This window comes from Triticum aestivum, chromosome 3B (genome assembly GCF_018294505.1).
Source record: "Triticum aestivum cultivar Chinese Spring chromosome 3B, IWGSC CS RefSeq v2.1, whole genome shotgun sequence".
Taxonomy (NCBI): domain Eukaryota; kingdom Viridiplantae; phylum Streptophyta; class Magnoliopsida; order Poales; family Poaceae; genus Triticum; species Triticum aestivum.
Genome location: NC_057801.1, coordinates 845,425,583 through 845,437,945, shown reverse-complemented (window position 1 = coordinate 845,437,945; position 12,363 = coordinate 845,425,583).

Below are 12,363 nucleotides of genomic sequence, written 5' to 3'. Positions count from 1 at the left end.
AGTGCGGTGCGCATGAGGCTCAAGTCTGGAGCACAAAGTGTACTACAATCTTGTTTGCCTACAATACATTTTTCATTAAATAATGCGAAGTACTGGATTGCGGGAAAATGAATGCTCTTTATTCTACCTTGCGTCACTCCCCTAGTCTCACCATAGCAAAGACTAGTCAAGAATATTTCAAACTCAGACCTTGGCGGTTCATCGAGCGAACCCCAGAATGGAATTTTGCAGTGGTGAGTGAATCTCTCTAAAGATAAGGTAAATGGATTTTCATACAGTTTAAATGACACCCTAGACTCACAGGAATGGAATTTAAATCATTTGACAAATGATTCAGTGAGAGTGAGGTGTTGGTTGCACTTGTCTGAAATGTAGGGACCGAGATCGGCATTGTGAACATGCTGCTCAAATTCGTCCTTAATGCCCACGCTCAACATATAATTGTTGCAGGCCATAAGCATGTTTTCGTGGAGGCATCTCGAATGGAACTTTCAGTTGGTTCAACATAAGACCGATGAGTGGAGCTGCTACTAGAAGATGCCTCTGAGGATCTCCTCCTCAAAGAACTCCTTTCAAAAAGGTTCATCATATTTGCATACAATTTTCTGAAGAAAAAAAATTGTGTCACAAAAGTTTGTTAACAAAACTTCACAAGATTGGTAGCAACTACTCATATGGATGTATAGAGGCCATCGCAAGCATTCAAACTATTTAGAACTCTAAGAATTCAACATGCAAGCTCATCTACAACAGCACCAAGAGTAGCTAATTATTCAAAATATAAACCACTAAAGCAAAAACTAATTGGACACATGGAAGAGTCACATACCAAGCAACAATCCCCCGAAAACAGTTTCGGAAACGGAGCTTCGAGTAAGGAGATCGAAATCTGCGGGTTTGAGAGCAAGAACACGAAAGAGAGAGCAATGGTGATTTTTTTTCTGGAGGTAGGTGATGATGTGGGATGAAGGGATAAGTGAGGGGGGCCATGTGGGGACCACAACCCACCAGGGCGCGCCTGGGGGTCCTGGCACACCCAGGTGGGTTGTGCCCACCTGGTGCACCTCCCTCTGACATTATTTGCACCAAAAATTCTTAAATATTCAGAAAAAATCGTATTAAATTTTCAGAGCATTCTGAGAACTTTTATTTTTGGGTCATTTTTTATTGCACGGAAAATTCAGAAAACAGATGAAACATGGCATTTTATTTTATTTAACTAATAAAAACAGAAAACAAAAGGTAGGGACAGAAGGTAGTGCTCACTAAATTCATCAACTTCATACCTCTCAAAAATGATCCATTAATAAGGTTGATCAAGTCTTATTAACAACCACTTTCGATTAGCATGAAACCGAAGAAATTTCGTAAATCACTAAGTTACCTCAACAGGGATATGAATCTCCCAAACAATAAGCATTTCATATTTCTTTTTCACAGTATGTAGAGGTAGTTCAAAACTTCCAATAGTGATTGTCAGAAATTTTTCAATAACATTAATACCATTCACTTGGAATTGTTTCTTCGGAAAGTGGACCGTATGCTCATTACCATTGATATGAAATGTGATCTTGCTTTTATTGCAATCGATAACAGCCCCTACTGTATTCACGAAGGGTCTGCCAAGGATAATCGACATATTGTCGTCCTCAGGCATCTCAAGGATAACAAAGTCAGTCAAAATAGTAACATTAGCAAAAACAATGGGCACATCCTCACAAATACCGATAGGTATGGCAGTTGATTTGTCAGCCATTTTCAAAGATATTTCAGTAGGTGTGAGTTTATTCAAATCAAGCCTTTTATATAAAGACAAAGGCATAACACTAACACCAGCTCCCATATCATATAAAGCAGTTTTCACGTAGTTTCTTTTAATGGAGCAAGGTATAGTTGGTATTCCCGGATCTCCAAGTTTTTAGGTACTCCATCTTTAAAAGTATAGTTAGCAAGCATAGTGGAGATTTCATCTTCCGGTATTTTTCTCTTATTGGTGATGATGTCTTTCATGTACTTTGCATAAGGAGGCATTTTTAAGATATCAGTCAAGCGAGTACGTAAAAAGCCTGGCCTCGGCACTTCAGCAAAGAGTTCAAATTCTTCATCATCTTTATTTTTAGTTGACTTAGGTGGAAAGGGCATAGGTTTTTGAACCCATGACTCTCTTTCCTTACCTTGTTTTCTAGCTACAAAATCTGTTTTATCATATCTTTTATTCTTGGGTTGTGGGTTATCAAGATCAACAGCTAGTTCTATCTCAACATCATTGTCTGGTTCTTTATCTAGTTTGAGTTTCTTCATGAACCTCATCATTATCTTTTTCATTATCAAAAGGTGAGTGTTCACGACCAGATTGAGTTTCAGCATCAGAGATAGAAACTTCATTGTCATTATCAGGAGGTTTGTCTACTTCGGGTTCACTAGAGGCATGCAAAGTCCTACTATTTTTCTTCTTCTTTTCATTTTTAGAAGGACTAGGTGCATCAGTGTTAATTCTTTGAGAATCTTATTCAATTCTCTTTGGGTGTCCCTCAGGATAAAGTGGTTCCTAAGTCATTTTAACTCCTCTTGCTACTCTAACAGCAAGGTCACTTATATTATTGTTCATTTCATCAAGCAACTCCCTTTGAGATTTAGCAACTTGTTCTAATTGAATTTGAACCATAGAGGCATGCTTTCCTACACCTCTAACATCATCAGAGTTGTATTTCAATTGTTTCATAACATTTGCATTGAAGTGATCTTGCTTTCTAATGTAATTATCAAACTCATAAAGGCATTGACTAGGATGTTTATTATGAGGATCATCACTATCATTGAATTTCATTAAAGAATTTACCTCTACCACCAAGTGTATCAAGCCCATGTATTTCTTCAATAGGTGGTAAATTTTTAACATCCTTGGCTTTAATACCTTTTTTCTTCATAGATTTCTTTGCCTCTTGCATATCTTGAGGACTGAGATATAAAATACCCCTCTTCTTCGGAGTGGGTTTAGGCGGTGTTTCAGGAGGATCCCAATCATCATTTTTCAATATGTTATTCAAATAATTCTTCAGCTTGCTCAATACTTCATTCCCTGAAAATACAACCAGCGCAACTATCTAGGAAATCCCTAGAAGCATCGGTTAGTCCATTATAGAAGATATCAAGTATTTCATTTTTCTTAAGAGGATGACTAGGCAAAGCATTAAGCAATTGGATAAGCCTCCCCCAAGCTTGTGAGAGACTCTCTTCTTCAATTTGCACAAAATTAAATATTTCCTGCAAGGCGGCTTGTTTCTTATGAGCAGGGAAATATTTTTCAGAGAAGTAATAAATCATATCCTGGGGACTACGCACACAACCAGGAGCAAGAGTATTGTACCAAGCTTTATCATCACCCTTTAATGAGAACGTAAATAATTTGAGGATATAGTAATAGCGTATCTTCTCATCATGAGCAAAAAGGGTGGCTATGTCATTCAACTTAGTAAAGTGTGCCTCAACAGTTTCAGTTTCATAACCATGGAAACGATCAGATTCAACCAAAGTAATTAACTCTAGGTCGACAGAGAATTCATAATCCTTATCATCAATAAAGATAGGTGAAGTAGCAAAATTAGGATCACATTTCATCCTAGCATTCAAAGATCTTTCTTTATACTTGCATAATTATTTATCTAGATCATCTCTATCCTTACAAGCAAGAATATCTCTAGTTGCCTCCTCACTCATAGCATAACCTTCTGGTACCTTTGGCAATTCATATCTAGGAGGGCTAGTTCTAATAGGTATTTCAAGACTTTCATATTCAAGCTCATCATCAGTTTCAACAATATCATGTTGTCTTACTCTAGCAATTTGCTCATCAAGAAATTCACCTGGTGGCACATCATCAACAAGAAAGGAACTAGCATCATCATGAGTAGCATTCATAGCAGAAGTAGCATCATCAATAACTTCCGACATATCAGAATTAATAGCATGTGGTGGTATTGCAAGTTTACTTATAAGAGAAGGTGACTCTAAAGCAGAGCTGGATGGCAGTTCCTTACCTCCCCTCATCTTAGAGGGAAGAGGCTTAGTCCTAGCATCCTTCAGATTCTTCATAGTGATAATTTGATAATAATTCCAAGTGACTCAAAAAATATAGCTATGCTCCCCGGCAACGGCGCCAGAAAAAGGTCTTGATAAACCACAAGTATATGGGATCGCAACAGTATCTGCAGCAAAGTGATCAGTAGCACAGTAATATGATAGTTTTAATAATAGTAGCAATAGTAACGGTAACAGTGATAGCAACGGTTTTGTAGCAATAACAATAGTAACAGCAGTAGTGACTTTAGCAAGAACAATATGTGGGAAAATTGTAGGCATTGGTTCGGAGATTCGTTAGATGATATTCATCATGAGACAGTCATAACCTAGGGCGATACGGCACTAGCTCCGGTTCATAAATATAATATAGGCATGTATTCCGTAAATAGTCATACGTTCTTGTGGAAAGAACCTGCATGACATCTTTTGTCCAACCCTCCCGTGGCAGCGGAGTCCTATAGGAAACTAAGGGATATTAAGGCCTTCTTTTAATAGATAACCGGAACAAAGCATTAACACACGGTGAATACATGAACTCCTCAAACTACGGTCATCACCGGGCGTGGTCTCGACTATTGTCACTCCGGGGTTGCCGGATCATAACATGTAGTAGGTGGCTATAACTTGCAAGATCGGATCTAGAACATGGATATAATGGTGATAACATAAATGGTTCAGATCAGAAATCATTGCACCCAGGCCCAAAGTGACAAGCATTAAGCATGGCAAAGTCATAGCAGCATCAATCTCAGAACATAATGGATACTTAGGGATCAAGCCCTAACAAAACTAACTCGATTACATGAAGAATCTCATCCAACTCCTCACCGACCAGCAAGCCTACGAAGGAATTACTCACTCCCGGTGGGGAGCGTCATGGAATTGGTGATGGAGAAGGGTTGGTGATGAGGAAGATCGAAGACCCCCCTCTCCGGAGCCCCGAACGGACTCCAGATCTGGCCTCTCAATGAAGAACAGGAGACGGCGACAGATCCGTCTCGTGAAACGTGATAATTCTTTCTCCCTAATTTTTTCTAGAAAAATAGGATTTTATAGCGTCGGTTTCAGGGTCTGCGCGGCCACCAGGTGGGGACAACCCACCTGGGCGCTCCTGGAGGGGGTAGCAAGCCTTGGTGGGTTGTGCCCACCCAGGTCCCCCCCCCCTCCGATGGTTCATGGCTCCATAAATTCTCTTTTATAAAAATCCTCGCAAAATTTCATTCTATTGCGAGAACTTTTATTTCTGCACAGAAACAACACCATGGTAGTTCTGCTGAAAACAACATCAATCCGGGTTAGTTTCATTCAAATCACACAAATTAGAGTCCAAAACAAGAGGAAAAGCATTAGGAAAAGTAGATACGACGGAGACATATCAACCACGTCGACAACATTCTTCTTATTTTTTGTTTTGTATATTTATTTTTATCGATTCTTGATTACTTCTGTTCTATTCTACTCCATTTCAATACATGTAAATGTTTTAACATTCACCCATATCCTAAATTCATGAAAACAATTAATATCCGCAAATATTATTAGAAAATCATTAAAAAATTAAAATTGTGTGAGACTTCTTAAATTTTATAATAGTTTTAAATATTTGCAAAAGAAATATCAAGCAGTGAGTAACTTTGTTTCTGTGTTTCCTATAACTCTTTTGTCATACCAGCCCTTAGACGGTAACTAAATGTTGTGAAATATTGAATGCATCATATGTGTTGCCACTAATACTAAGCCCATTAGCATTTCACTATTTGTTTTCATGAATGAAAAACACAAAAATCCTAGCTTACTTTCGTAGTCGATTTTTGGCCAATGTAACATTTAGAGAGCCATCATGGAAAAAAAGAAACACTAAAGATATTATAATTGGTGTTCCTGAGCTAGTCATATTTATGACCCTCCATCCCCATCGACATACATGTGGTGATTTTGTGATGGGAGACCCACTTTTTGCTCGACTCACTAGCTTTGGTACATTGTTGTTGCTGTCGATGGTGGTGGAGATGATATCTCGGGTTGTCCTCATTCGGAATCTTACCATCCTAGCAGTTTTGCTTAGTAAGAGCGCCAAAAGAAAACAACCCATCAAAAATTGACACAATGGAACACCAAAGATGAACAACCATGAAAAGACATGACCAACATCATCACATGATAGATCTGGTAAGATCTTATTACCTTCTCGCATGTGATTGCCAAGGCGGCTAATCCTCGAGAAGCACCGGCTCTGGTTGCTCCATGCAAAGTATGGTGACGCTCTATATGCCTCAGCAGACTATGCCATTGTTGGCAACATCATCTGAACCACCATTTGCTGCAAGAGCAGAGAGCCTAGGAAGGGAGATGAGCGTGCCGACCTAGTTACAATTTGCAAGTGTTTGCTTGACAATTTTCCGCATCAAGCGACAAATAGGCATATTATCCTATTCCACGCTCACTGCATAGAATAGTAGTCAAATGGTATTCTTCCCGTAGGGACAACACACATGGCTTGGCCCAAAAAGTGTAACAGAGTGTAGTTGGTTCCATTGGTTTTCTTACTTTTTTTCTATTCTTGTCTGTACCATTTTTTGTTAGTTTTCTGTGTTTGCTTTTTTCTCGTTTTCTTTTTACCATTTTCATATTTCATTTTCTGATTCTTTTCTTCTATTTTACCACTTTATAATACATGTACATTTTTCATAACTCACCAACATTTATAAATCCCTAACCATTTTATTATATGTGACTATTTTCTAAATTTGTGATAAAATCTTAAATCGTGATGTTTATATAATATATAAATATTTTTAAAGTATTTGTGAACATTTTCAATTTGTGACCAGGTTTGGTTTTCTAGGTGGCTAAAACTCTTTAATCATGCCATCCCCAAGAAGGTTATTTAATATGAATGAAACATTGAATATGTCATGTGTGATGTCCCTAGAACTGAGCCCATTTGCATTTCATGATTTTGTTTGTTGGATGAAAAAGTCCTAGCTTATTGCCTTATTTCGTATTGTCCATTGCATCTTTTTCCAAAAAAACCATAAAAATAAAGAAATACAAGAGATATTATAGCAAATGTTTCTAAGCTACCCATATTTATGACCAACAATCCCGTCGAAATCAAAATTTAAGACACATATATGTTTTCATAGATAACAATACATAGTAGAAAAATAATATAATAAAAAAACAATCACATCCCTAAGCCCAATCCATCGGTCTTTCTTTTGCCAAGGCGGAAAAAAACATGTTGCGCACTTAGCCAATTCGGTCCGGACATACCTTTCATGGTACTAACCTAGAAACAATAGACATACAGTACTCGCTATGTTTCAAAGCTAGCTACACTTAGGACCCACCAACCTCGTCGAGATCAAAATATCAAAGACCATATATATATAGGTAAAAATAGGTAAAATATAGGGTGAAATTACTATTATTTACAAGAATATAATAGAAAATAATACCATACTAGCATAATTTTAGTCCTCGTCGTTGATAGTGGTAAGATGATCTGGCCAACCATGTGGTCGTTCCCATCCGCATACATAACCATCATGCTAGTTTTGCTTAACAAGGGAGCCCGATGAAAAGAACATATCAAATGTTATCACTATTGAACACCATAGACAACACACCATGGAACACATGGCCAGGACCATCTTAGCATAGATTTAGTAAGATCCGGTTAACCTCTCACATGATATTTCCGTGGAGGAATTTCATCAAGCAACACTGACTCCTGAGTCGGCTGCTCCATTGGTAACATTGTGAGGCACTATAGGCGGTGGAGGACGACACCTTGGCTAGTAACATGATGTCCACCACCATCAGTAGCAATAACTGCAAGCCCAAGCATATGAGCTGAGTGCCCCGGGCTAGTTACAATCTGCAAGTGTTTGCTCGACTATTTGCCATATTAATTGAGCGGCAAGTAAGAGGAATTTCATTTTTAGGCTCGTTGCATAGAATAGTAGTCAAATGGTATTATCATCACCTGGACAACGCATGTGAGCATTCTCTAGTAGCATAATTGAGAGTAGCTGATTCCATTGGTTTTATTCTGGGTTTTTCATTACTAGTTTTTATAGGTTTCTTTGATTTCTTTTTTATGATTTCATGTTCTGGTTTCGTATGTTCTTTTTTATTGCACTCCAATGCATGAACATTTCTGAAAATTTAACAACATTTCTAAATCCATGAATATAAATTTAATCCACAAACATTTTTAAGATTCACGAACCTTTTAAATTCATGAAGATTAATTTAATTTACAAATTTTCTTAATATTTTTGAACATTTTCAAAATCTGGTAAAAAAATTGTTTTCCCCCTCCCTAAAACTGTTTTGCCATACTGTCTGAAAGAAGGTAACTTAATATCACAAACATTTAATGTTTCATGTGTGATGTCCCTAATATTGAGCCCATAGGCCTTATTGCCTTTTTTGCTTTTGTCCAATGTATATTTTGTCGAACCATCATGGAAAGAGAAAAACACAAGAGAAATTAGATCGGTATTCGTGAGCTAGAATTATATATGACCGTCCAACCCAGCCAAAAGTCAAAATATGATAAACCAATATGTTTTAATATATAAGAACAAAGAGCATAGATATAATATAAAAATCATTCTCATTCCTATGCCTAACTCATCTATCTTTCTTTCTCCCAAGGTGAATAAAAATCACCATTGTTATACTATTAGCTAGTTCGGTCCAGACATAAATTTTGTGGAAGTGACAAAAAAAGAGAGATATTGTAGTGGAGCTGTGATACATCCATTTTGCATCTCTATTTTTTATTATAATGTACTCTTTATCAGTGATATTTTGCACATTACAACTCCATTACAATGCCTTTTTCTCTTCAATTTAATATTTCTATGCCACAACTCCACTATCGAGTCTTTGGACGGCCCAAGGCCTAAAATGTTGAAAAGTTGCTCATGGTTATCTTATGGTATATCATAATCAATTGAAATCATTAAGTCAAACATGGGAATATTTCACCTTTCTTCCATGAAGGTAAGACTAAAATACGACAAACTGGTAGAATTCAAGATGTCGTAGTGGAAGAACAACAGAAAAGCTCCCCATGTAAACCAGGCCTAGCTTGCAATATTGAGGCAATCTGATTCCGATTCAAAGCCCGTGTGATGTTGAGACATGTCCAACCTGAAATGTATTGGGCATAAAAAAATTATATTCATTATTAACAGAGTCATAAAGAAAACATGCCAGCTTGGTGCCATTGTTGCAACTTCTCATCTCTAACATATTGATGGTGTTTAGCATAGTGGATAAAACAAGGCAAGCAAAATACTTATGTTACATATCCTCTTTATATTCCCAAATATATATGAAGTGTTTAGGTGGGATGATGTCTTCAGTAAGACACTAGTAGGAAAAGGGTCATTCGAACCGGTTCGTAAGGGCCATTTGTACTGGTTCACGAACCGGGACTAAAGGGTCGTAACTAAACCCCTCCACCTTTAGTCCCGGTTCGATCGGGAACCGTTACAGATAGTGCTCCACGTGGCCGTAGCGGCTGGCCAGGCAGGGGTACCTTTTGTCCCGGTTGGTGCCACCAACCGGGACCAAAAGGCCTCCACGCGTCAGCAGTTCAGGGGCTGGGTTTGTTTTTTTCTGAAAGGGGAGGGGTGTTTGTGGGGTTTTGTAGGGTTAATTAGGGGGTTTCATATATTGTGTTAGCTAGCTAATAGAGAGGAGTGTCCTCTCTTATCTCCATGCTTGGTCGACGCTACGTATAGAGAGGATTCGACACACTAGCTAGCTAGTAAGCAAATGAAGGAAACCATTAAGTACAGAAGATCGTCATGAACACAGAGAAGTGATCGACCTCTCCTGCTCCGATAGATTGGTCGAACAACAAGTTTTGGTATATCTATCAGACGCTACTGGCTAAGATCTCTTATGTCCCCTAACATCTGAACTCAACTTCCACATGGTATTCTCCGTGTTTGTCGATGACGTGGTCAAGAAAGAATCCCGCCAATTCCTCTTGAATTTCTCGTATGTGATCTTGTGGTAGTAGTTCATCCTGCGTCTGCCACATCTAATTTCTAGAAGGGGGTCAATACATATATATGAATGAAAGTGAACACAAATGATGGTAATAAAAAAATTTGTAAATATTATTGCTTATGCACTTCATATTGTTGTTTAGAGTAGCCCCGCTCATAGGTGGTGTGGTGGATGAACACGCAAATGTAGTATCCACACAAATCATTCCCGGGTTCTTGCCACAACCACTTTACAAGAAATAGAGATCAATCAAACTGATAAGCAAGCATGCTAAATGGTAGTGATGAAACTAGCTAGAATCAATGGGAGATGCGCGGAACTAGCTAGTAGCTAGTACTTACTTTTGGGTGGTTAAATCGCAGTTGCGCCGGCAGTCTTGGAGCTTGTGCGGTGAACTTTTTCCAAACCCTGCCAGACAAAGAAAACTGGATGGAGGGAAAATGATCACCCCCCTCACAGGTCAACAATCGGTGGAAGCCTGAGTGAAACAGAGGAAATTGGGCCAATAGGCGTGGGGCATGAAGCTATCGTCCAAACCACCCTGAAGGGCACGAGGGCATGGGAGGCGGCAATAGAAAACCTTCCGAACCCCCCGCGAATAACCCGGGAGAAAGGGCATGCCTCGACCATGGTTTTTAGGTAGCAAGAGACGTGGCATACGTCTATGAGGGAGCTTCCCTCCAGTTTTCACACCGACAGTTCAATTTCATGAAAAGGGAAGTGAATGCCAAAGCTACCTATCAGGGGGATTCAAGGCCACTTAGATGGTCAGAAGTTTCTTTCGGCTTTGACTCAAAAGACTTCTCAAAAAACACTTCCACCTTGGGACGGCTTGCTCTAGTAGTAATATCCGAGCATCCAGAAAGCTGGTTGACGAGGGCGTAGGGCTAAACCTCCTTTCTCCCCATGTATTGAAAAACATGCAAATACTGTTGTGTTGGCCACGACTAACCCAGCCTTCCTGGGAGCTACGCATGGCCACACTATGTCGTTAGGCCAGATTTCCCTCATGCCGGTGACAAGAACAACTACAGATTTGGACGTTGCTAAATTCAGGATACCTTACAATGTTAACCTTGGTCACCCAGCCCTGGATAAATTTATGGTAGCATCCCACTACGCCTATATGACGATCAAAATAACATTACCGAAAGGGCCTATATCTGTCCCTGCTCACCTCCCTGATGGCGTGATATGCACCAAAAAGATGTACCTGGCTGCTATCGCCAAGGAAGGGATTACCAGGAATGAGGAGCCCACTCTCCTAAGCCCTCGAAGGGCGAGGATCATCACGGAGGTTGCTGTCACCACAAAAAACATCCCCCTCAGGGATGATCCTAGCCAAGTCATTAAGATTTGGGACCAACTCGATCCCAAATTGGAAAGCGCGCTCATCTCCTTCCTGCTGGCTAATACCGACGTGTTTGCTTGGCAACCGTCGGATATGTCCGGGCTTTCCAGGCAGGTGATCGAGCAATACTTATGCTTATGTCCGGGAGCAAGACCCATTAAGCAAAAAGTTCGGCGCCAGGTGCCTGACCAGAAGAAGTTTATACAAGAAGAGGTCGAAAGGCTACAAAAGGCAGGCTTCATCTGGGAAGTTCTGCACCCTGACTGGATAGCCAACCCCGTGGTACTTCCCAAAGCTAATGGAGATAGGAGAATGTGTACAGACTTCAGCGATATCGGGACGCCATGTTGGTACTCGCTCTCAGGATCGATCATATTAAACCACGACGAACACGCACACACACAAAACTTATAGCCAAGCCACAAAGATTCATATCCTGTGTTACCCAATCTACATGAACATATCCCCCTAAAAAATAATAGTAAGTGTACACTATTCTCAAATCATATTCATCCTCTCAAATTTCTCCTTGCGTACATAAACGCATGCCCAAGCTGTAGAGAGACAAATATGAGCAACAATAGTGTAAGTGTGTGTCACTGATTAATCGAGGCACAACCCGGCAAAACCATCATACGTATGAAATATCTTCTCATGCATATTAGTGCTTGCTAGTTGAATAAATGATATAATCAGGTTCTAATTGGAATAGATCTAGATAAACAATAATTGTAAATATTGTGTTATTATATTTCCCATTAGGATATCCATTACTAAAGTATTCATGGGGGTCCTTTTAGTTTGTAGGTTGATAAACATGAAGTAATGATACCATGTCGGGTGACAACCAGTTTCATGTGATGCATAATATTGGAGTAAGATTCTATAAATTT